This window comes from Crocodylus siamensis, chromosome 10 (assembly GCF_052110815.1).
Source record: "Crocodylus siamensis isolate JL-2025a chromosome 10, ASM5211081v1, whole genome shotgun sequence".
Taxonomy (NCBI): Eukaryota; Metazoa; Chordata; order Crocodylia; family Crocodylidae; genus Crocodylus; species Crocodylus siamensis.
In genome coordinates, this window is record NC_143404.1 from 60,203,976 (window position 1) to 60,226,774 (window position 22,799).

The following is a 22,799-nucleotide window of genomic DNA, read 5'->3' on the forward strand; positions in this document are numbered from 1 at the left end:
TGTTTTATCCCATTTTCAGACCCCCTCCTGGCTTTGCTGGGGCTTTTCTAACTGTTTGTAATGCAGAAGAAAATGTGTCTGTCACCAGTGTCTCAACAACAGCAGAATACATTCATAAGAAGGTTATTGTAAGTCTATGCAGCCTCCGCCCACTCACTTCAGCTTTATAGCTCTGCAGGAAGAAAGGAAACTCCTCAGCTCCCCTTAGGTAATTTTACTGTAACATAATTATCAGGGTAAAGTAAGCGTCCAACTTGTGGAACAAGGTGCAAAAACCTGCCAAGAGCTAAATTCACTAAATTGAAGAACAGGATTGAGATGTGATAATTTCCTATGTCAGCTTCTTGGGACTTCACATTTATCTTTAACTTTGCACTCATCTTTATCTCGGCAAAGCTATTTGAGGACTCATGGCACTCGGGAGAGGTCCCAGAAGACTGGAAGAGGGCCAGTGCAGTACCTATCTTCAAGAAAGAGAGAAAGGAAGATGCAGGGAATTACAGGCCAATCAGTTTGACCTCAACCCCTGGAAAAATCCTGAGGGGAAAAAAATAAAAAAAATCAAAGAATCCATTATTGCTAGGCAAACCGGACAGCCAACATAGCTTCAGCATGCCTGACCAACCTCATTTCCTTCTACAATCAGGTAACTTGCCACCTAGATAAGAGAAATGAGATTGAAGACATATACTTGGATTTCAAAAAGGCTTTTGACTTGGTCTCCCACAATGTCCTCATGGTTAAATTGGGAAAATGCAGCTTCAGATACTTTTACGATCTGGTGGCTAGGTAACTGGCTCCGAGACAGGACCAGTAGCATCCCTCATGGTTCAGTACTCGGACCAGTGCTTTTCAACATGTTCAATTATTTGGATTAGGGTGTTAAAAGCGTACTGGCAAAGTTCGTAGATGACACCAAATTATGGAGCAATGTGGTTGTGCTTGAGGACAGGCTGGTGATACAAGCTGACCTAGACAGACTTGCAAGGTGAGCAGATCAAAATGTGATGATGTTTAACACGGAAAAATGCGAAGTGCTCCATCTGGTGAGAAATAATCTGCAACACACTTACAGGCTCGGCACTGCTACACTTGCCAGCACCACAGCTGAAAGAGACCTGGGGGTCATCGTGATAGACCACAATGAACATGAGCCATCAATGCGATGCCGTAGCTGGCAAAGTGAATAAAACAGTGGCATGCATCTACCAAGGCATCTCGAGTAAGATTAAGGAATGTCATCCTCCTGCTCTGCTCGGCCTTGGTGAGGCCACAGCTGGAGTACTGTGTCCAGTTCAGGGCGCTGCACTTCAGGAAGGATGTGGAGGAGCTTGAGGGAGTCCAAATGCATGATTAAGAGGTCTAGACACCAGGTCATATGAGGAGAGGCTGAAAGACTTGGGACTCTTCAGCCTGGAGAAAAGAAGATTTAGCAGGGACTTGGTGGCAGCCTGTAAGTATATTAGGGGCGTTCATCAGGGAGCATCTGTTCACCAAGACCCCCAGGGGAAGACGAGAAACAATGGGCACAAACTGCTTGCAGATTGCTTCAGAATGACATAAGGAGAAACGTCTTAGGATTCAAGTGCCTAGGGTCTGGAACAGGCTCCCCCCCAGGGGTGGTGCAATCACCTGCCCTGGAGATCTTTAAAAAATGACTGGATGCACACCCTGCAGCGATCATCTGACCTCAGCAGTCTTTTCTGCTCAAGTGCAGGGGGGCTGGACCCAATAATCTCATGAGGTCCCTTCCAGCCCCTAGCATCCAGGAATCTATGAGCACATGCTAAATCGCTGAGGAAATTAATGTGCTGCCCACTTTCCACATGCACACCATGCTAAATGGGTCTTGGAGAACCTGGTTTGCCCAGCTCACAGCCTTTGGCTCTCAGATGTATACTGAGGGTGACTGCCCCCTCTCTGACCCCTCTGAATAACTGATGGATCCTAGACCTCCAGCACGCTTCCCTGCTCCAGAAAGGTCAGAATGCCCTGTAGCTTTCTAACCCTAAAGGCTTTTTGAGAATTAAATGGGTGGAAATATTTATTTGAAGTCTATAGCCCACAGCATGAATTCTAGTGAAAATGCACACAGCATAGAGAAAGAGACTGGGTCCAATGGTGGCTTTAAACTGGGCTTATGCACCCATGATCCTGGACTGGGCCGGGCCAGCTGAAGTAGGCCTGGCTTCCAGCATAAGTTAAAGTAACTAAAAACCACTCAGGCAGCCAGCTGCCACAGGGACCCATACCTCAGCCAGGCCCCCTTCACTTTACCATATGCCCTTTGTTGGCCACTGGAAAGGGCCTAGGACAGTTGGCAAAACTTGTTTAGCACCATGAAGCTAATCCTCCTCTTAGCTATACCTGTGTACAGGTTCTCCTCACTTAGCATCATCCTAGTTAACACTGTCTTATTGTTACATTGCTGATCTATTAGAGAAGAAACTCATTTAAAATCGTGCAATGTTTGGTTATAAAGTTGTTTGGCCGCCACCTGCTAGTAGGTAACTACTGTGATGTAACTGGGTTTTGCTTAAAGTCATATTTTTCAAGAACATAAGTATGATGTTAAGCGAGAAGTAGCTGTACTCCTCCATGAATGGAGCGGCAGCAGCCCAACACAAGGGAATATAGCTCATTGTATTTAACCTGCATTCACAGCTTTGTTTTTAAAAATGAAATTTCATTTTAACGCAGACATGGTATTGACTTTGAGACGTGAGCTACCTGCAAACACAGCAACTGCTTTTGCACCAAGTTTCCTTCACTTAAGAGATTCAATTTCAGCTGAATTTTGCCTTTTATTGAGTGTCCTCCTGGTTTGTTTTTCACAGAGTTTCCACAAAGAAGCAATGAAACCATAAGGATTAATACAGGGCAGCCCCCTCTGCTGAGGAAGGGAAATGTTTCCCAAGTTTTTTCCCCTCTGCTCTGTGCAAATCCCAAACATGCACAACAGATCTGTGTAAAGAACTGTAAAACCAGTGGGGTTTGCACTCAATTTTGTTTCTTTATGATGGAGGGAAAAAAGGTTTTTTTTAAATATGATCTATTTTTTCCTTTGGGGGCGGGGGGGGGGGGGGGAAGAATGATGCAAAAAGCTTCTCCACAAAAAAAAAACTTTCCCCATCATAAAAGGACAGACACCCTCCCTTTTCTGTTCACATTTAATGAGTTTCTGCAATGCAGGAGTTCTCTACAGCACAACCGGGCTCTCCTCCTTACCTGAGCACATAGAAAGGAGCACATGAAGCAGGATGGGAAGGTGCTTTCATCATTCCCAGAGTGAAAAAGCTGCTTCACAGTATTTAATTTCACAGCTAACAAAAATCCAATTTTGTATGATGAATGTCCCCAAGAGCTCACCTCTTATCACTCTTTTGCATTTAAGCATTTTAACTAATGCTAAGGTTAAAGTTATTAGACAACCACCAAGTTATTAGATCCAAAGTGCCAATGTGGAGAAATAAGAAAAGTGATGATTTTTTTTTTTTGGGGGAGGGGGAGAAGGGAAGGGGGGAGCTGTATTATTCTGACTAATTATGTATTAATTGTTTTAAATCTTATTTTAAATTTCTCTCCAGAATTTCTTGAGAATCTGATGTGGGGTAGATGCCCCCCCTTCCTCAAAAACATAACAGAAAATGTCAAGAACATCTAAACCCATAATTGAAACTGGTGCATTTATACACTGGGGTGAATGACTACATAAATAAGCAGTTATATGTGTAACTCATTACATTACACCACTTGTTCATACAAATGCATATTCTGTTTTGTTGGTACAGTTGGGAACATCTTGTCCTGTTTATGGCCTTCAGTTAGCATGGCTTAACTCCCGACCAAAGCAACCTCCAAGCACCCAATCAATATACGTTCTTTCCAGAATCTGAAAAAAACCACACAACTTTTGGTGAGCCCCAGCAAAAAAGATACCAGAGTAGCATACTGCTAGGGAAGAGCCAATTGGACCACTACTGTTTCACCAGGCCAACTAGGAAGCTTAGTGAGAAAAAACGGGATGCTGTTAAAGCATTTCCAAATCATAAGGATTTGGATGCATAAGGCTGAACCATGGTGGATGAAGTTTGGGGCAGGTGACAGTGAATCTAGCAGACAAGGAGGTTGCTACAATACTTGGCACCTGCAGCCTCCCTTGTCCCAAGGTGAGGATGAAGGCATGGCTCTGGAGCGCTCAGGGGAATTCAGAACCCTCCTTGGAGATTGAGGAGCTTCAGCAGCACAGGGAGTATAATTTATACCTCCCTGTACCAGCTCCAGTGAATCTGTCCCATAGAGCCCTTATGTAGCTTCATTAACCTAATTGGAAACCACCTTTATTTAGTGCCATGCAAGTCATTTCTGAGCCTCTAATTATGCATGATTCTCCTTGGAGGCCATATTTCATTCTTCCTTGGGAGTACTGGAATGGGAGACATGCTGTCTCCAGCACGTAACTGCACAGCTGAAACTCTCCTATGGGATGCACAAGAATTAAGAAAATTCCAATGAAGAGCTTATTTAAGTAGGCATGATGGAGCCTATTGAAATATGAAGTGAAAAAGGAGGGAACTTCATTATAGCTCTGAAACAGAAACAAAACCTGGTAAAACACAGCCCAAAAAGGTCAGATCAGCTGTGGAAATGAGCTGTTTTCTTTTCTTAGCATACACAAAGAATAAGAACTTGGCAAAGTTTGCAAGACTTCATTATTTCCTTCAGTTATAGGCAGAAACCTGTCAGTGATCCATCCTCTTAATACATTAAGGTGCAGGTGTCATCGTATGAAATCAGGATGTCAAGAAAATAATCCATGAGATGTGCTTCTATTTCTAATATATTAGGTAGAATATAGCCTGTTTTTATTGGAGTGCTTGAGCCATTTGTAAACATACTTTTATCATTTTCTCTATTACAGTGAGGAATGTATATGTATTACATTGATAGATGTGCTAAGATCATTGACACTAAGCTAGGCTGACTGCAAATCAGTGTGGAGAAATGTGGAGATTTGTCAGGTTTGTGTCTCAAGATAGTCAAGACGACACTAAATCCTGTCTACTTACCTTGCTGGTGAGCCTGGGCAACGTAAATTAGAATCAGTGAGGATATCATCATAAAAAAAAAAATCCATTTCTTTCATGCGCTGCTTTCTTTCTGGGTTCAGGAAATCTCTCCCCATAACAGATAAATCAGAAAGGAGTTAATTTGTTTTAGCTCATTAAGTAGGTGGGATCAGACGGCTGGAGAGGGATTTATCCGAGATTCTACAGACCTTTTCCTCTCATCTAGAGGTCCAAATCTGGCCTGAGGATGTACTGAACAAAAGTCAGCACTGTCTTGTGACTGTGTGAAAGGAGGTGGTGGGTTTCCATCCCCTTCCTATGCATATGTTAACACGAAAAAAAAAAAAAATCAACCCCAGCACCACTTACACTGCTGGAAATCCAAGGAAAAGATGAACACAGCAAGCATCTCCCCCTAGAGGTACTCCACCAGGTAAGGGCTGGAAATATGGGAGCAAAGCGGTAGAGGGAAGCTTACACACCTTTTGCTCTGTAGTAGAGAAAAAGACTTCAAGCTGCAGGAGTGTCCATCACAAATGCTAAATGCACTCTTTTTTTTGACAGCAGTGACTGCTGCAGTTTCGTCCCTCCTTAAAAAGAAAAAAAAAAAATCCAACTCTACTTGACCAACCCTAAATGTCCTGGAAGGGAGGGGAAGGAGACTCCCCTCAACCTGTCCTAGCTGGCTGCTTAGCCACGCTCTTCAGAGGCCCAAAGCTGCGGCTGAATTCGATTTAAGCTCCATTGCTCAAGGTCTCTCCTGAGAAGAGGAGGACTGTAAAAACTCCTTTCTGCTCAGTTTAATCAGATTTCAAAACGAGATGAAGTTTTCCTAGCAGCTGCAGCAGCAGCACCAGAAACCCCAGCGTCCCACATTACAGCCCCTTTCATTGCCGTCAGGAGAGCAACAACACACGGACCCCAAATCACATCCAAGACGGAGACACAGACAACGGCTGGACTGGAATTCGGAGCTTGTCCTGCGGCACCCTCTCCGTCCACTCCCAACCCCCTTCTTTTACTGTGAATTGCTGCCAGGGCTGAGCTAGTCCTCTCTGCACTTTCCCCGTCTCTTCCCGTTCCAGCTGCCCCACAGCTTCTCCTGCTGGATCCGAGCCCCCACGCACCTCCAGTTTGACCTGCACCACCAAATACCGGCAACTGATCTGTGAGACTCCCAGTGCATGGGGAAGCGACCACATAGCACAGGAGCCGGAAAGCCAGGAAACCTGCCCACATGCTTAAGAAATACGGCAAATCAGAGAAATGCAGAGAAGGAAGGTATCTCCCCAAATGCTGCCACCCCCGCTCCAGCTGGGGCATTTAGTGAAGAGAACCGGGGTGGTAAAGGGGGGGGTCCCCACCACTGGGAGCTCTTCAGACACGGCTGGTTTCCTATCTTGGGGCTCCCCCACAAGGGAACGGGGCCAGGCTGGTCTCCAAAGCTGCGGGACCCCTGCAGCCTCTGCCCCCACCTCGCTGCCCAGGGGTCCCAAGCGCACACAGCCCCTGCCCGCAGCACCCTCACCTGCGGGGGGCTTCTCCTCCCCCCACACACCCAGGCTCCGCGCGTCACTCCTCTCTGGCGCGCACAGCTTCACACCGGGGCCCCTCACGCACGGGCAGCCGCGGCTGCGGCGCTCGCCCCCCACTCCCTGCGCGCAGGTGCGTGCGTGTGAGGGCGGCTGTGCATACGGACACGCGTGTGCGGGCGGGGGCCCCGCGTGTGCATCGGGGCATGCATGTGCCGGTGGGTGCGCGCGCACCTGCGCCGGTGGGTGCCCGTGCGCGCGCCGCCCGGTACCTTTCCCGCGCGCCCTCCGCGCCCTCAGCCGCGCCGCCAAGTCGCGCCCGGCCCCGCGGCGCCCATGGCAGCCCCCGAGCCTCTGCTCCGCCGCCGGGGAGCCCCGGCCAGTGCGGCTCGGCAGGGGGAGGAGAGAGGGGAGGAGAGAAGCGAGGGGGCGGCGCGGGCCGGGGGGCTCCTGGGAGGCGGCGGCCGGCGGAGCCCAAAGCCCGGAGCCGCGCCCGGACCGGGGGGAAACTGAGGCAGGCGGAGTCCGGGCCCGCCGCCCGCTCCTCGCGCTGCCCAGGCCCGGGGGTTGCCCCTGCCCCGCGTAGGCAGGGCCGCGTGTGGCACGGGGTGGGCCCACGCGTGTAAACGAAGCCAGAAAACAGAAACCTGCAGCTTGGTGGGAGCAGGCGCCTCCCTTCCTAGCCTGGGCTCCCCCAGAAACCCGGGAAGCAGCAGAGGCGCGGGGGATCCCCGCTCTCCGGAGAAGGCATCCGTCCGCAGCGTGACCAGAAGCACGAGCGGACCTGCACGCGGGGGGAACACGCCGGATCGAAGACGATGCTGAATTTAAGATGACCTCCCTCCTCCCAGTTCGATTCGAGACCTGGAATACGTATCGGCACCATCGTTTTCCAGGTCTCGAATCGAATGGCTGGTCACCTCGAATTCAGCCCCTTTCCCCCCAGCGCTGCAGGGGAGAAGGCAGTGGGGAGGGCAAGTAGCTCGGTTGTGCATGCCACCTCTGCCCCGTCCCCACCTCCCCTGCCAGCCTGTGCTCCAGGCCGGCAGGTTCAGTCCCTGTTCTAGCCTGGGGCGCTGAGCAGCGGGCTGCACACAGGCTGGGCTGGGCTGGGGCCTGCTCAGCACCCCAGGCTAGAGCAGGGACAGGGTAATGGGGAGGGTGGGGCAGCAGAGGCTGCACCGAGGGGAGAGAGGAAGAGGCTGCAGGGGGAAGATGGGGGAGTGAGGGGGGACAGGCAGCAGCTGGGGCTATGGCTCTGACCCTTGGCTAGGGGCTGGAGCTACCCCCACCGCCCTCATACTCCATTCTAAGATGAGGGGCTTTTTCCCCCCATCCTAGAATCAAGTAAATAAATACAGTATTTCTAAATTTCCAGTCAAGTTTGGGGCTCCACTTTGCTGATCGCTTTAGGCAGAGTAAACCATGGAGCCTGCAAACTAACAGGACAAAACGTAGGACAAAAAGAAATGTTATCCCCATTTTACAGGAGAAGAGCTGAGGTGCAGAGAAATAAGGAAAATTTAGAGCAGAGGTGGAAACACAAGTCCCAGTTTAGTGCCTTATCCACATGGCCTTACTAAGGTACTGATTCTAACTGTTTCCTTTCAATATGTGACTGTGTACACAGAAAATCGCATACTTCTTTTTTTTTGCTTTATTTGAATATTTTTAACCTGTTTAGATTGAAGAAGACTTTAATCAAAATTGTTTTTGTGAGAGAGAACAAGAAAAATACTTGAACTTTTTATGATGACTTTTATTTAGGAGATTAGTCAAGCACCAGATCCAAAGCCCCACCAAAGAGACATTGCAGAGATTCAGGTATTGTTTATGTTGGCTCAAGCACTAAAGTATTTTTTTCTCCTTCTTCAGACTCAAAGACAAAAGATGATTTGATGTTTGCAACTCCAAATCCCAGAAGAGACGATACCCTGTTGACAGAAAACTATCAGAGGATCCTTGAAACACTATAGAAATAATACTAAAAGAGACTGCACAAAACACGACACATCAAATCAACACCAGGTAAGCTGTGTGTTTATGGGTGCCAACAGGGAGAGTTTAAACTTGAAGAAACTTGTGGTACAGGTTATAGCCTGAGACTGGGGACATAATACAAAGACCCCTTTCCCCACTTCAATACTAACCTTACCCCTATTAGCAATGCTAACTTTTTTAAGTTAGCAGCAAAATCTTTGTCAAGTCTCCTGAAGCAGGATCAACTTTTAAATATTTTACAAAAAGTTAGGCTTGTTTTTTCCCCATGTGTGAAGTTGTATACCATTCCCATGTCCTGCAGACATTGCTGTCAAAGCCAGGGAGTTTCCATTGCTTTCTAGCTAGACCCCCCAAGTGCATCTGAGCATACTTTGCAGGTGCAGCTCAGCTATGGTGTAAAAGGCTTTTCACTATCTTAAGGATGCCCAATCCTAGGAAGAAGTCTAAGGTTAATTTTGCTCCTGGGCACAAGCTTGAACACTCCCAGAGTCAACTTGTACCAGCTGGAATAGCCCTATAGATGGCATTGTAATTGCCCAGGTTCACCTCAGTACAAGGCAATCCTGCCAGATTTCTAGTACATCCCAGCACACAGAACCAGCTAAAGCATTTTTATTCCAGCTATGTCAGGGGTATAAGTTATAGCCATGTCGGTCTAAGGACATAGGCAGACATGGTTCTTTGGGTAAATCTGGTATATTTTATTAAACCAACTAAAATAGTTGAAAAACTTCTTTGCATCCATCCAGGACAAGCACAGACCAAGTGCAGGCTTCCTCAGCCTAAAGAAAGGTGCTTGCAAAGAAGAATTTTTCCAACTATTTTAGTTGGTCTAATAAAAGATATTGGATTTGCCCAAAGAACCTTGCCTGCCTTATTCCAGCTAAGTGCTTCCAAAAGAGGAGCCAGGATTTGGCTCCCTATTCCTAACTATTCCTATTCTTCTGTCAAAATGAAATAACTCTTTCCTGCTAGAAAATATTCTTTCTCCATATTTTGTAATTTTCCATTAATCAGCTCAGACAAGCATTTATCACCATGTGATTAAGAAGACTTTGTGTTTTTAGCCTAAACAGATGAATGGGGAACTGGCAGCATAATTGCAGTAAACTGTGGTGATGATGATCTACTGATAGCACAGAAACTCTTCTGTTCAAGGGCTCATTAACAGAGCCAGCCTCAGGGATTTATAAGCAGGCATCCTATCTTGCATCTTTAAAAAAAATTAAGTTCATAGTCCTCTTCCTAGCAAATATGTTGAAAAGCTGCACAGAATAAACAGCTGAGATGCAATTGTGGAGGTTAAAAGGAATAAGCATCCAGATTCTGCTTGTGCAGGGAAGGTTGATCACTCTTATGTGGCCACTCCACCTAGTAGCTGTTTGAAGAAGTCATTTAAAGTATAGTGCATCCCACCAAGTCATCTTGCATACCTCCCCAGAAATCCTTAGGCCTGTTTTATGTAAGATGAGTGGCGGGGAGGGGAGGGATGTTGTGCTGTTTTCCAGGGCCATCCACAAATTGCTGCATTTGGGACTGTTTGTTACATTTTGTAGCCCTCTGCTTAGGTGGCTGCTTCCTGGGGAAACTGGTGTGAAACAGGAGTGTTTGCAAGGGGGACACACCCTGCATCCACCACCAGCACTGTTAGCAGTACAAACACTCTCACCTTTATATCTCCAGCAGCAGCTCAGATCAAATGAGCCACAATCAAGTGGAGGTATCTGAATCCCAAGACCTCTGGGCTTGGGCCTGCGCATGGGATGCCTGCCAACGGATTTGGGAGTATCTGATGTCCCAGGGTCAGAGCCTGAAACAGAGGATGCTTGCCAGTTGTAGCACCATACATGGTATTTAGAATGATTGAGTTCTGCCTGCTCAATTGACATGGTTTTTGGGATGATTGAATTCTGCTCCATCGATATGATTTGGAACTGATTGGGCTTTTTTGACCTGGAACATGAAATATGTTAATAAAAAAAACAAATCCCTGTAATTTTACAGCCTTGCATTGCTCAGAGTTCGAAGCCGTAGTTCTTGGAGTATCAGTCTTCATTTTCCCCTAATTCCTAGTAAAGGGCGTTAATTTTATCCCCAGCTAACCCATCACCTTTGCTCTGGGAGAAGCCAGTACTTCTGGGAAGTCTGTTTAGCTCAAGAACAAAGAGGACTCCCAACTCAGTACCAGAAGGGACCTGACACATTATGTTTTTGAGAAGGCTCTTGTTAAAATGTTGGCAGCATATCACTGATAGACTGGCAGCCATGGGAGATTTTGGGGATAGAAAAGTACATGGTGTTCCTGGGATTTTGTCTTTGGTGAGTATCAAGGACTTACCTCCTTTTAGTTATGCTGCAAGACAAAGAGGGCAAGAATTTTAAACAAAGTAAATGGACAACTGTGTATTAAATGCCTATGTAACTGTGTACCTAAATTGTATGCACAACTAATATAAATATCCAAGCAAACTGGCTAACTCTATTAACAAAGAATGAATTATAAGGATCTTTGTACCCAGTTAACTGATCTATGCAGTAATTTTGAGGGCAAATTAGGCATAGTAATCATTATTATTACCATTTAGATCAGAGCCTAGGAATTAGGATTCCTGAGATCTGCTTTTCGCTCTTCTGTTGTGTTTTTCTGTGACACTGTTGTATGGCTGGGTGTCAGTTTTGATCTCGATCCTGAAACACCTGCTAAGCCAATAAAACTATCTGATAATGGGGGCACCGAGAAGGCAGCAGATGTACAGGATACCTTTTGAAGAGCTGGAACTTGGGGAGGGCCAGAGAAAGCTGCTGCTCAGACTTCAGTGCATGCCTGTGAAGTGGAGACTAAGTATTAATTGGGTGAAAGACAAATCTGAGAATGAAGCTAAGATCAAACCAGGAATATGCACAAAGGTAACTAGCAGAAAAGAGATAAAATACTGGGTTTCCCCCTATGTTGTCAAATTTCCCCATGTTTGAAGGCACCAGCAATGTATTAAACTGACTTAGTCAAATACTCTGGCTATTTTTAAATGTGTCTTGGATTACTTTTAGCTACAGTATGTTGGCTCTGACCAAGAGATTCCAGGTTAGAATAATGGAATTTAGTGAAAGACAAGGATGAGACTGAAAGGAATTGATCTGTCTGAGTGGCACTTGTATAGGTGTTAATAGGTTTCTTTCTGGATTCTCCATTTCTTTAGATACAGACAACATTTGCAGAATCAGACAGCAACTATTTGCAAACAAAGGTAGCTAGAAAGAGAATAGCAAGTACACATTTGGGCATGTAAGAAAGGTGATCGGTTGGCTAGAATATTGACTGGCTTCAGGAAATCAGGGCTCAGTTCCTGGCTCTGCCATTCATTCCTTGTGCTACCCTGGTTTGCTCCTCACCATCAGTTCCCCACCTGTAAAAAGAAGAGCCTTTTCTCCTATATTACAAGAGCATTGTGAGTAAAACCCCCTGAATGATTTTGAGATGCTCTGATACCATTAGTAAGACGGTCATGTAAGGCTTGTATAAAAACAAAGTATTGAACGGCCACAGCTCAGGTCACTGAGATGCTCTGAATAAAGGCAGGGAATGTTCTGAATGGCCAGAGTTGCCTGTTGAGAGGTATACAGATTCTTGCTACTCACAGAGGGATGGCAAGCTGGCTGCTAACAAGTCCCAGAGATTCATAGAGGACTTACTACCGGCTGACAGTTGAAAAAATAATGAATATTGATTAGGGGCAGGATGCCCTCTGTCAAACACAGGGGGCTCCCCAATGGCAGAAGACAATTCAGGAAAAAGATGACAGAAGCAGAGCTCTAATTGGTGTGACAGGGAGTTAATTCAGATTTTAGTTCTATTGTGAAACAGGTGTCTGAGAGACAATTCAAGTGCAGGCAGACTCATTAAAGGAAAACTCCAGTGTAATAGACAAGATATCCTAATTGCTACATCTAATTAGGAAGAAGAGTAAATTGCTATGAGCAAAACTGTGCATCTGATAGAATATAAACAGATAATTGACAATCAAACAGAGAGCAGCCATCCATCTACATGGACTAACGATGCTGTGTATAAAAAGAAAAAAAAACAGCAGCTTTTAAAGTTGTAAAGATCCCCTAATTTGCTAAATGTTATCATAAAGGGACAATGTCAACTTAAACTGGATTCACACTAAAACATTTGGTAAAAAATACATTTTATAAATTTGAAGACCAATAGGACTATTTTCTTAGAAAATTCCAATGAAATCGTCTTTTTAAGAACAAATAAACTTGACAATAAAAATGACTATTAAAAAGTGATGTGGGTGTTCAGCAACCTAATTTAGGCAGCTGAAAACAAATGCAAGAAGTATATTCCTTACAAGTGACCTGGCTGTTTAAAATTCTTGGGTGTTTAAAAATAAAAAGCATTATGTGTCCCGTTACAAAGAAATATGGAAATTAACAAGCTATGGGATCTGATCAGATGTAAAATGGTATAATTCTATGAAGTTAATTGGAAGTGTGTTAATTCACACCACCTCAGGATCTGGCTAAGGGCTTTTAAACTGACAGTGTCCCTTTAACCAAGAATGTGCAGGGGGTTCTTTGCTTTTAAAATAGAATTAGCCTCCCAAGAACTCTCAACATCCCTGGCCTCTCCCAGGCATTCAAATCAGAGCTATGTTTTTGGAGTCCTATTTTGCATTATCAAGCTGGACCTGTTTCTGAGGAGCATCCATATAAGGGCAGCTTCTACTGAGACAGTGAGGGATTGTTTTTAATATTAGAGATACTGAAACAGGAGCAGATGCTTCTAAGATCATTTTATAAATCGATATTAGTAAATATTTGCCTGACTTGCATGCTACAGCTGGCCACTGATGCTTTTAATGCTTCGCACCAACATCTGCACAAAGATCACTGAAGGGAGAAGATTTCCAGTTGCCTTTTTTGCCCCAGTAGGACTGTTTCTGTCACTTTGTCATGTTGAATAGTACCATACTTTGTAAATGTTCCTCCTGAAATAAGTGGGGCTCTTGCAAAGTATTGGAGTAGTGTAGTGTGCTGCCCAGCACAGGGAGGGAAGGGATCAAAGCCTTACTGCATGTTATTTGTCATGGGACATGCCTGCAGAATATGTTCCTCACAATTGTGCAGTCAAATCACTTGGAGTGTCGATGTTTGACCAGCTTCTTGTATACGTAAAGCCAAGGAACGTGTCCACTAAACAAACGAGAGTGAGGCATTTGCAATGAAGTGCAGTGCTCATAAATGCATGGGTGACAGCTACAGCCCTGGCTTTGTCAGTAAAGGCACAGATGAAAGCTCGTGAGTCAGAAGCATATACCAGGCTTTAAACACCGGTTCCTGTGCTTTACCTTCTACATCCATCTCTGATCCTGCATGACAATGGCAATGCTGAAGTGGCAAAAAATATTTTTTTTTCCTAAGTATGCACAGCAAGGATACTATGGGCTAGATTCTTTGTTGGTGCATTTGGCATTTAGCTCCCCTAAAGATATGCAGTTGTACTGACCTCTGCTAGCTGAAATCCTGGTCTCCCCTGTACAGCGGTTGAGGTTTACTTGATTAATTCACTTTCACAGATCATTCCCTGTAGTGTACCTTTAAACTCTGGCCAAATGCAGACCAGGTACAAATGATGCCTGAAGTAAAATTGCATCTCCAGAAACCAAGTCTGACTTTAGCCAATGATACTTGGTGCTGTTAAAAGGTCTTAGAGATCAAAGCCAGACCTCTGAAATAACTGGCTTGACAGGCCTGGAGATCGAAGGCCCCTATTCATTCCCACCACAGGTACAGCAGCAGTACAAGTGTCCCTGCCTGGGTTCTCCAATGGGAACTATCCTGGTGAGAAGGCGACCTCAGTCTTTCTGTTTAAATGGCCACCTATTGCCATTTATAAAGATATATTTTGTGATATGTGTATCCAGAGCACCAACAGAGGATGTTGTCTGAGCCAGACTGAATTGTAGTGGTGGTCCATAAGCCATTATCAATTTCTTGGACCCAGCCAGTCTCTCTGATGAAACATTTTCTAATGGGTAGAGTCAAGATCTAGATTTCTGGGGCTGACCCTTTCTTGCAAGCTTTATTTCCTCATAAAACAATCATGTTAGCAGCCTTGTGACAACAGGGTATAGCATGAATTACAGCCCTAACTAGCTCTTCATGAGTTTTGTCATTCAGTGAGTGAATTAACCAACCATTTCAATCCACTAGGGCTGCTTAAGTGATTGAAGCAATGTTTCTGGCTGCTTTATCTTTAACTGAGAGATCTGTGAATGCACCACATACAACCACAAGCCACTCCAGCTGTATAAAAATGCTGTTAGGTTCTGTGTGTTATGACCCCTCTTTGAGATGGCTAGTTCCAGCTGTATTACATACATCTCTTGCCTCGCTCAGTTTATTACTGGATTTAGAATTTTATTTTAAGAAGGGAAAAGGTGAAGGAGTCCAGAATTGCATTAAGGGATTGTATAGTGGTATAGCTAAGAGGTAATCTGTGAATTTATTGGATTTCAGTGGTTTAGTTGTACACATGTTTAATTTTTAAATTAGATGAGGTTAGCTAGTACTCCTCTGTGAGTACTTTAGTCATTCTTAAAAGCATTGATTCACTTCAAGTCAGAAAAGGTTGTACATTGTGGCTGATCTGTTAGGCTGAGATTAGATTGAAATCTACAGATCTCCTGTGTCTTGGCTTGTTAGTGATTGGTAATGGTATTTGATTAATCACTACTGATGTATTTGGCCCCCTTCTTTGACTGTTGAGGGCTTGTTAGTATGCTTGTTAGTGCTGTGAATCTAATTGGGCTTTATCAGAATATCTCAATTAGCCAAAGGTGTTAATATAGCCTACAGCAGCCCAAATTGCCATTATATTTTCTAAACTACATCTATTTATTTACTTGTGGCTTGTGGTAATGTGTTGCAGTGTGAACATGAAGGGAATACCCTTGTTTACACAAAGTCTCAAGTTTTACTTACATTTTTACTTAAATTTTATCCCATATGGTAAGCACTTTGTGTTAAATTTAGGAAAATGTAATGCTGTAAAAGTGGCTGCTATTATGTTATCCTGTAAATAGTCCTGTACACTCACCTTTTTTAATGTACTTTCTGATGCAGTAGCTAGGTAAATGTGTATAGAAAAGAAACTTTTGCTTTACTGTTCTTGCTGTTTGTGGCATTCTTTCCCAGGCCCTACCACAGTCGTAGAAGCAGTTCCCTTGGTCTATAGCAAGAGGACAATGCTATGTATAGGAGAGATTATTGATTGAAGTTTGTGGAAAGCTACACAGATGTGATAAGGATAGTTGAGTTACATGAATGGCAATATCTAGCACCTACACAAATAATAAACTAATCTTCACTGTTCTTCAAATTTTGGTACTGGAGAAAGTCAGGAACAAAGGATTAATGAAGGGTAGGAAAAAGAACCCACAAATTTTGAATCCCTATTTCCTGTCATAAGAATTAACCTGCAGTTTTACTTTGTCTTTGTATGAAATCATGGATATACTTTGCATGCATACACATGCTGATGTGCTCTCCAAATGTTAGCTGAGATTCTCAATACATATAAAGCAAAAATTAAAGCAAAGATGCAAAGAAATCCTGTGTCTTTCCTAACAGCATTCCTTATAGACTGGCATTGCAAGTTATACAGTGCAGTAAATCTGTACAGTACATTAGAGAGAAAAATGAAGGATGTAGCCCAGACTCTGAGGTACTTACAGTTTAGGATAAGCCATGTGCATTTGAATAATTTCTTTGTAACAAATTGATGATGATAAAAACATCCAGTGTTGGCCTATGTCTGTACTTACCCTGCAGAAGTCTTGGCAGCAAGTAGCAGGCACCCCTGCCAAACTACCCATGTGCTTCTGGTGGCTCCATGCAGGGGCTGTGCTAACAGAGGAAGGGCCCTGCTGCAGCCAGAAGAAGGAGTGTGAGCACGTAGCTTGAGTTTGGTGCAGAAGCCTTATTCTACTTGGCAGAGACAGAGACTGGCAGAGAGGAGGGCTCTGCTGCTGCAGAGGAGCTGTGAGTGTGGATGTGCTCAGTGTTGCTGTCAGAACACAGCTTTGCTGGTCACATCAATTAAGTTTTGCACGCTACAAGGTAACTTGGATCCAAAGATCCAAGAATACCTGTACAGTTCTGCAAATGAAGAGTGAATGAATGAATGAAGCTCAGAACTTGGCATAACTAGACTCATCTGATCAGATGTCTTAGTTCAAAACAGGAAAGTAATTTATTTCCATTAGAAAAAACTGTCAAAAGAAAACAGTTTTTTCATATGTGACATATCTTGACATTTAACTGTTAGCCTGCCTGGTGCCTTCCAGGCAATCCAAAGATTTGAGTGCATCTGTGTGTACATAATCTGTTCCCCTATCTCCACTGTCTCAATGAACTTAGGAGTGAAATGTTCACAATAAAACATTAAACAATACTTTAGCACCTACAAAAAATGGAAAGCAGCTAAGGGAGTACTAGGAGCTGGGAACCCCTGGGGTCTAATTCTGCCTGTACCATGGACTCATGTCTATGGATAAGATACTAAGCCTCTACCTCACTTCATCACTCTAAAATGAGTATGATACTTCTCTACTTTGGGGGAAGTTTGGCAGATGAGTCATTGCAGAGAGATTAAAAAATGTGAAGTTGTTGTTAGCGTGATTGCCTTCTAAATAAACTCTCAGGGCTGAAAATTCTTCGTGTTACTCTTGGCATCTAAGCAAGAGACTCCTCTTAAACACATTGAGTGCTGAGGACAAATATATGAAGAGAATGGTGACAGGAAGTATAGTACACAATAGTGTACTACAAAACTTGAATAAAGAGAAAAAGTCTGTCTGATTAATCAAGTCTAAGTGCTAATCCCTACTCAGCACAAAATACTGCTGCACCAGGAGTGTTGATCAAAAATCTGAGTTCCAGGGAAAACAATGCAGATCTGAGTTTGGGGACTCTGGAAGAATTTTTTTTTTATTAAGAACTTATCTATCAAAAGGAATCTCTCAGCTAGCTGCAAGAATCTGATTATGGAAAGCATGGGATTTCTCTTATGCAAATTCACACCTGCTATAAACTTGTAATAATATACAAAAATATCCCAATGGTGTTTCAAATATTAAAGGCTCAGTAAGAAGGGTTTTTAAAAAGAGACACTTTACCATAAATATTATCAATTTACCTTGCAAATATTATGACAGTGGATAACTTAGGTGGTACTCTAGTGAAAATAATTGTGCTGGCAGTTTTTTATTTTGAGAATGTGAAGTTGAATAGTTAGCACAGAAGCCAGAGCTCTGGTGTCTATTCCTGACTTTGTTTCTGATTCATAGTGCACCTTTGAGCAAGTTAACCTAAAAATGCACTGGGGACTGGAAGAACTCGGCAATGAAGAAAGATTAAAGGTACCAGGAAATAAATCTGATTTTTGTTTTTAGTCTCTCTGGCACAGAGAGAATAAAAATGAGCCACAAAAAATAGGTGAAGAAACCCCTTGGTCCTGGAGCAGTGCCTACACTGATCCTAATGAAAGTCTGCATACACAGTGGTTTGCATCAATTTGTAGAGTGGTCCAGAGGCAGAGAGATGCCAGGACATGTTGGAAATGGAAAGGATGTGGTCATCCAGTGGAGACTGTGGGATGCAGATCAGCCTATTGGCAGCCTGGGGTGGGCTGCTGTAACTTAGCAGAGCCCCCAGTATGCTGCATAAAAGCACAGCTAGGATTGTAAAAAGATGGAATAGATGCTTAAAACTAAACTGGACAAACCACTAGTTAATGTCCTGTAAAGAATAACCCTGCATTGACAGAAAATGCAGTAGGCGATGTAATGGGATTTGCCTTGAGTGCCTCATTATCATCACTTGTGACAAGGAAAACCTGTATGACAGAGGAGCTGTGAAGCTTAATTTACTGCCTGTAAAGTGTGTGAAGATCCCTAGGTAGAAAGCTGCTATTATTATTTATTTTATCACGCTACATAAAAAATACCTAGTGGCACATTCAAAATGAGCCATCAGGGGACCCTACTAGAGAAACAATGTTTAGGTTTTACATTAAGTATCATTGACAGATACAGATTGGGAACATGTTCCAGACATGAGCAGGAAACCAAATTGCAAGCTGAGGAGGTAGTGAAGCCTGAAAGAACCAAATTTGTTTATATGCAAATGAGGGAGTTGTTCACAGAAACATGAATCAATGACAGGACATGTGTACAGAGACTAGGAAATGTATTACCCAATCTCACGTGAAGAGGACAGGGATACTTACTCCTCTCTCTTGTGTACACCTAGTTTGTTCCTGCTGAATAAACCATCACGTACAGCAAATTGTTCTCATCAATAATCAAAATGGGAGAGGCAAAATAATGTGACAAAGTGGAGGGACCCAGGTTTCCAGTGTAAAATTGCTCTGGGGATTTTCCACTCAAAAGAACGTGATCTTCAAGCTGCTCATTTAAAGATGAATCTGTCTAATTGTTCTGTGTCGGTGGGAGAGGAATATGGAGACACTGAGGGCTGGTCTTACCCTTCCCAGCACTTCAGACTGGAGTTCCTTCAGCAGTGGGCAGCCCAGGGTGGAGGGAGAGAATTAGAGCTATTATTCCACACAATCACTCTCCTGCGAATCAAGAGACTCAGGGAGATAGAAGGCATGTGCGAGGAAACATATGATGCAGCAGAGGCCATTATGTTACGTCAGTAGGAAATGGAAATTCAGCTCCTGCTACACAAAAGAGAACACGGTCATGAATCTGAAAAGCGACTAGAAATAGCAGCACGTCCTGAAAGCTGCCAAGAGCAGCAATGGGGAGTCATGAAGAACACCAGTCAGCAGTGCTGTGCGTTCAGAGCTGTATGCTACCTGGCCTGTATTGTCAGTGAGCTGAAAGGAGGTTCGTCCTTCAGTCAAATGAAAAATTAGTTAATGGGTGTATTCATTGTACAAGGGAACACGGAGACAATCAGAAGGGAACTATTTCCATACTAGCCAGGATTAATGGCTCAGAGTGCTGTCCAAACAGCTCTGTCTGATACTGGGGATATCTGCAGGCAGCAAAAGGCTCGGTACCAGATGCAGCACACTATCTCCTCCCTGCAGGCCGATGTTGGCGTACTGGGGCAGGGGAGCTTACTAAAGGAAGAGCCAGCCTATATTTAGACTACTCATTGGAATAATCGAACATTGGGGGCACAGACAAAAAAGCAATGGGTGTGATATAAAACCATAGATGGATAGATAAACACTTACCTGCCTGATCAGTAGTAATAAAGCTTAGCAGTTACATAGTACCTCACTATACTATATCAACTTTAATAAATAAAATCTCAAGAGATTGATAAGGGCTACTTACCCCATTTTAAGAATTTTCAGTATAATCTGCAAGGGTCATCAGCACAGTTTTGAAAGCAAAACCTTAAGCATTGTAGCACAGCTCTTTGCTATTTAAGTTAATGGAGTAAAACTTCTAGTTGAGAGCAGTAGTAAACCATTATCCTATGGTGCAGTAGGTGCTAGAAGAAGACACTGCACACACTTTGCTAGTGTTTTACACGTGCAAAAATATCTATATGATTGCACATGTTATGAGTGCAACTGCATATACAGTCATTCACTAGCAATTTTTGCATGTAAAGTCAATAAATTGCTGCACAAATTATACATGCAACTCTGTGTACTGAAAATCTAGGTGGCAAATAGGTTAATGACTGTGCCACTGTCTCTCATCTTGACTTGGGAGAGGCAGCAGGTGTTTCTAGCTACCAGTCTCCTTCTGTAACCTCTAGACAACACAGTTTCCCTCCAGCAAACATGCTCCCTTTCTGAACATCAAAATAGCCTTCTTATTTTTCCAAGCACAAAAGTCCACAGAGAGTAGTTGAGGTGGGCAACAATACCCATCAACCAAAACTAAAATGGAGGTTTCATTTCAGGAGCTATGTAAATATAAAAAGCATTACCTTGAAATTGGTTTCTCTCTTTCATAGTTTTTCACTTAAAAGTTCCGCTCCATTAAGCTTCCCTCTAATGTTTATCGCATCTGTAGAACTATTTGATGAATCCTTTTTCCGTGTGCACCTCAGCCTGTGCTGATCATTCATTTTCATTTGACAAAGTCATTTCTTCCTGCCCTTTGAAAGAGAGCCTTCTGCAAATACCTGTGTTGTGCTGATACTATGCAGCAGGCTACAGAGATCTTTATATACAATAGTGGCTTGAGCAGGAGGATTGTGAATTAGGACTGCTGGATTGTGGCTCAAGCTTTGCCCTTAAATTTCTCTGTGACTTTTGGGCAAGTGACTTAACTTCTTTCTGCCTTGGTTTCTCTAATTGTAAAATAGTGATAGCACTTTGCTGCCTCCTGCAAGGGCTATAAGGCTAACCCAGCCTATCCAACTGACCCAATTCCAATTAGCTAATACATTTGAATCGGGTCATATGTCGACTCCTCTGCTTTCTTTGACTTAGCATGTCTTGGACCTCCCCCACCCCCAGCCCTGTGATTTTTGAATTGGGTCTGCCACAAGCCAGTGTTAAATATTAAAGAAATACCGGCTGATGTTCCACTGACATTCATTCAGATTAATCAATGGAAAAACCTTTGGTAGCCAGTGTGGTTCTGCAGTGGGGTGTAGGTCAGACTAAGCCATGGGTTGATGGCTTTTAAAAATATCGAGTCTTTTATGAGGAGTGATCTATAAAAGTAAGCAGTCATGGATGAAAAGGATAATTAGTGAAGAAAAAAAAGCCCCAGGGTGCCAAGCTGGTAAGCATTTGAAAATAAAAATAAAAACATGTGCAAATATACAATAGCAGTAAATACAATGGAAAATAGAGAATTGATTCATTAAATTTAAAAAAAAAACCTTGGAATTGAAGGTAGGGTGCAGGGGATTGCCAGGTAGTTAAGTGGCTGTTTTATGTCTGTCTTTACAGCTGGAAGAGAGATGGTAAACTTAATAGATTTCATAGATTTTTAGGGTCAGAAGGGACCTCAGTAGATCATCAAGTCTGATCCCCTGCCCTGGGTAGGAAAGAGCGCTGGGGTCAGATGACCCCAGCCAGGTGCTTGTCCAGTCTCCTCTTAAAGATCTCCAAGGTAGGGAAGAGCACCACCTCCCTTGGGAGCTCATTCCAGATTGTGGTCACCCTTACCAAAATGTTTTTTTAAAGTATTTCCCATCTTCAAGGAATACCACAAACACTAACTATGCTCTGGAGGAGGGTCCCCTTCTCCATTTGGAGAATTTGGCACAGACTGGATGGAAGTTAACAGAGCTTGTGTAAGATCAAGGCATATTTAACTAACATTCAGATCGCTGGACCATTTCCTTTTAGACAGCATGTGAAGAGTGGAGAACAAGAGTTTCAGTGGTCTTCAAGGGTCAGTGGTTTTATACAGCTAAAGATGAACTAGGTGGCATTTAAGGGCTTGCTCCTTTAATATTTATTTCAATGGCAAAATTGAATTTCACGTCCTCTCTGATGAGAGAGGTTGGATTCTTAGGGATGGGAAAATCTCAAATGTTCCTACAGACAAGGTTCAAACCAAAACCTTGGATGTAAACAAAGTTGAGGCCTCTGAAGGTCTGGGGTTGGAACTGTGCCACGAAGCTCCAGCTCTTCTCTGTGTGTAACATAATTTGAGCAGAGCAAAAAAGTACAGAGCAGTTGCTCCATCTTTATACAGGTAACAGCTAATCATCAATAGTCAGGCAAATACGGTAATTTAGTTGTCTCTGCTGAAGATAAACTCCCAATAACTTCAGTGGGGAATGTACCTCATCTTTATAAAGGGAAACAGTTTGCCAGCTGTTTCATTTGATTGAATTTATTGCATGTTTTAATGTTTGCTCTTCAGGATCCAAATACTTTGTGAGTGTGTGTATATGTGTGATTTGTTAATAAAACAGCCCATAATAATTGCAATGGCACTGGACTGTTTGTAGTCTGCTTCCTTCTTGGTCTCTTGCCTCTACCTACCCTCTGTCACCTCCTGGCCTGTTTGTGGGAGGAAGTGGGCTTTACTCCCCATGGTTTTGAATCAGCTAAAAGAGAGTACAAAACAGATGTAAAATGCTGCCTATTCAAAATAGTTATTTTACACCCCCTGTATGCTTCACAAGGTTTTTCCAGGCTAGCAGAGAGGGGAGGGTTACAGTGCAA

At 43.6% G+C, this 22,799-nt stretch overlaps 1 protein-coding gene and 1 long non-coding RNA gene across 3 annotated transcripts in view; one reads left to right on the forward strand and one right to left on the reverse strand.

Moving 5' to 3' along the window:
- Nucleotides 1–6,973, reverse strand: part of LOC149856676 (opsin-5-like) — a 42,928-nt gene extending 35,955 nt beyond the window's left edge. The window contains exon 1 of the mRNA XM_090064461.1: nt 6,874–6,973. The gene's annotated coding sequence lies outside the window, so the exon portion shown is untranslated. The remainder of the gene's footprint in view (nt 1–6,873) is intronic.
- Nucleotides 6,904–22,509, forward strand: LOC149856677 (uncharacterized). Of its 2 annotated transcripts, XR_016444414.1 has the most exons (4): nt 6,904–7,497; nt 8,091–8,185; nt 8,477–8,629; nt 10,286–22,509. It is a non-coding gene; the product is annotated as an uncharacterized LOC149856677 (long non-coding RNA). The 2 variants fall into 2 exon arrangements; XR_016444415.1 differs by lacking the exon at nt 8,091–8,185.
- The last annotated feature ends 290 nt before the right edge of the window (nt 22,510–22,799 follow it).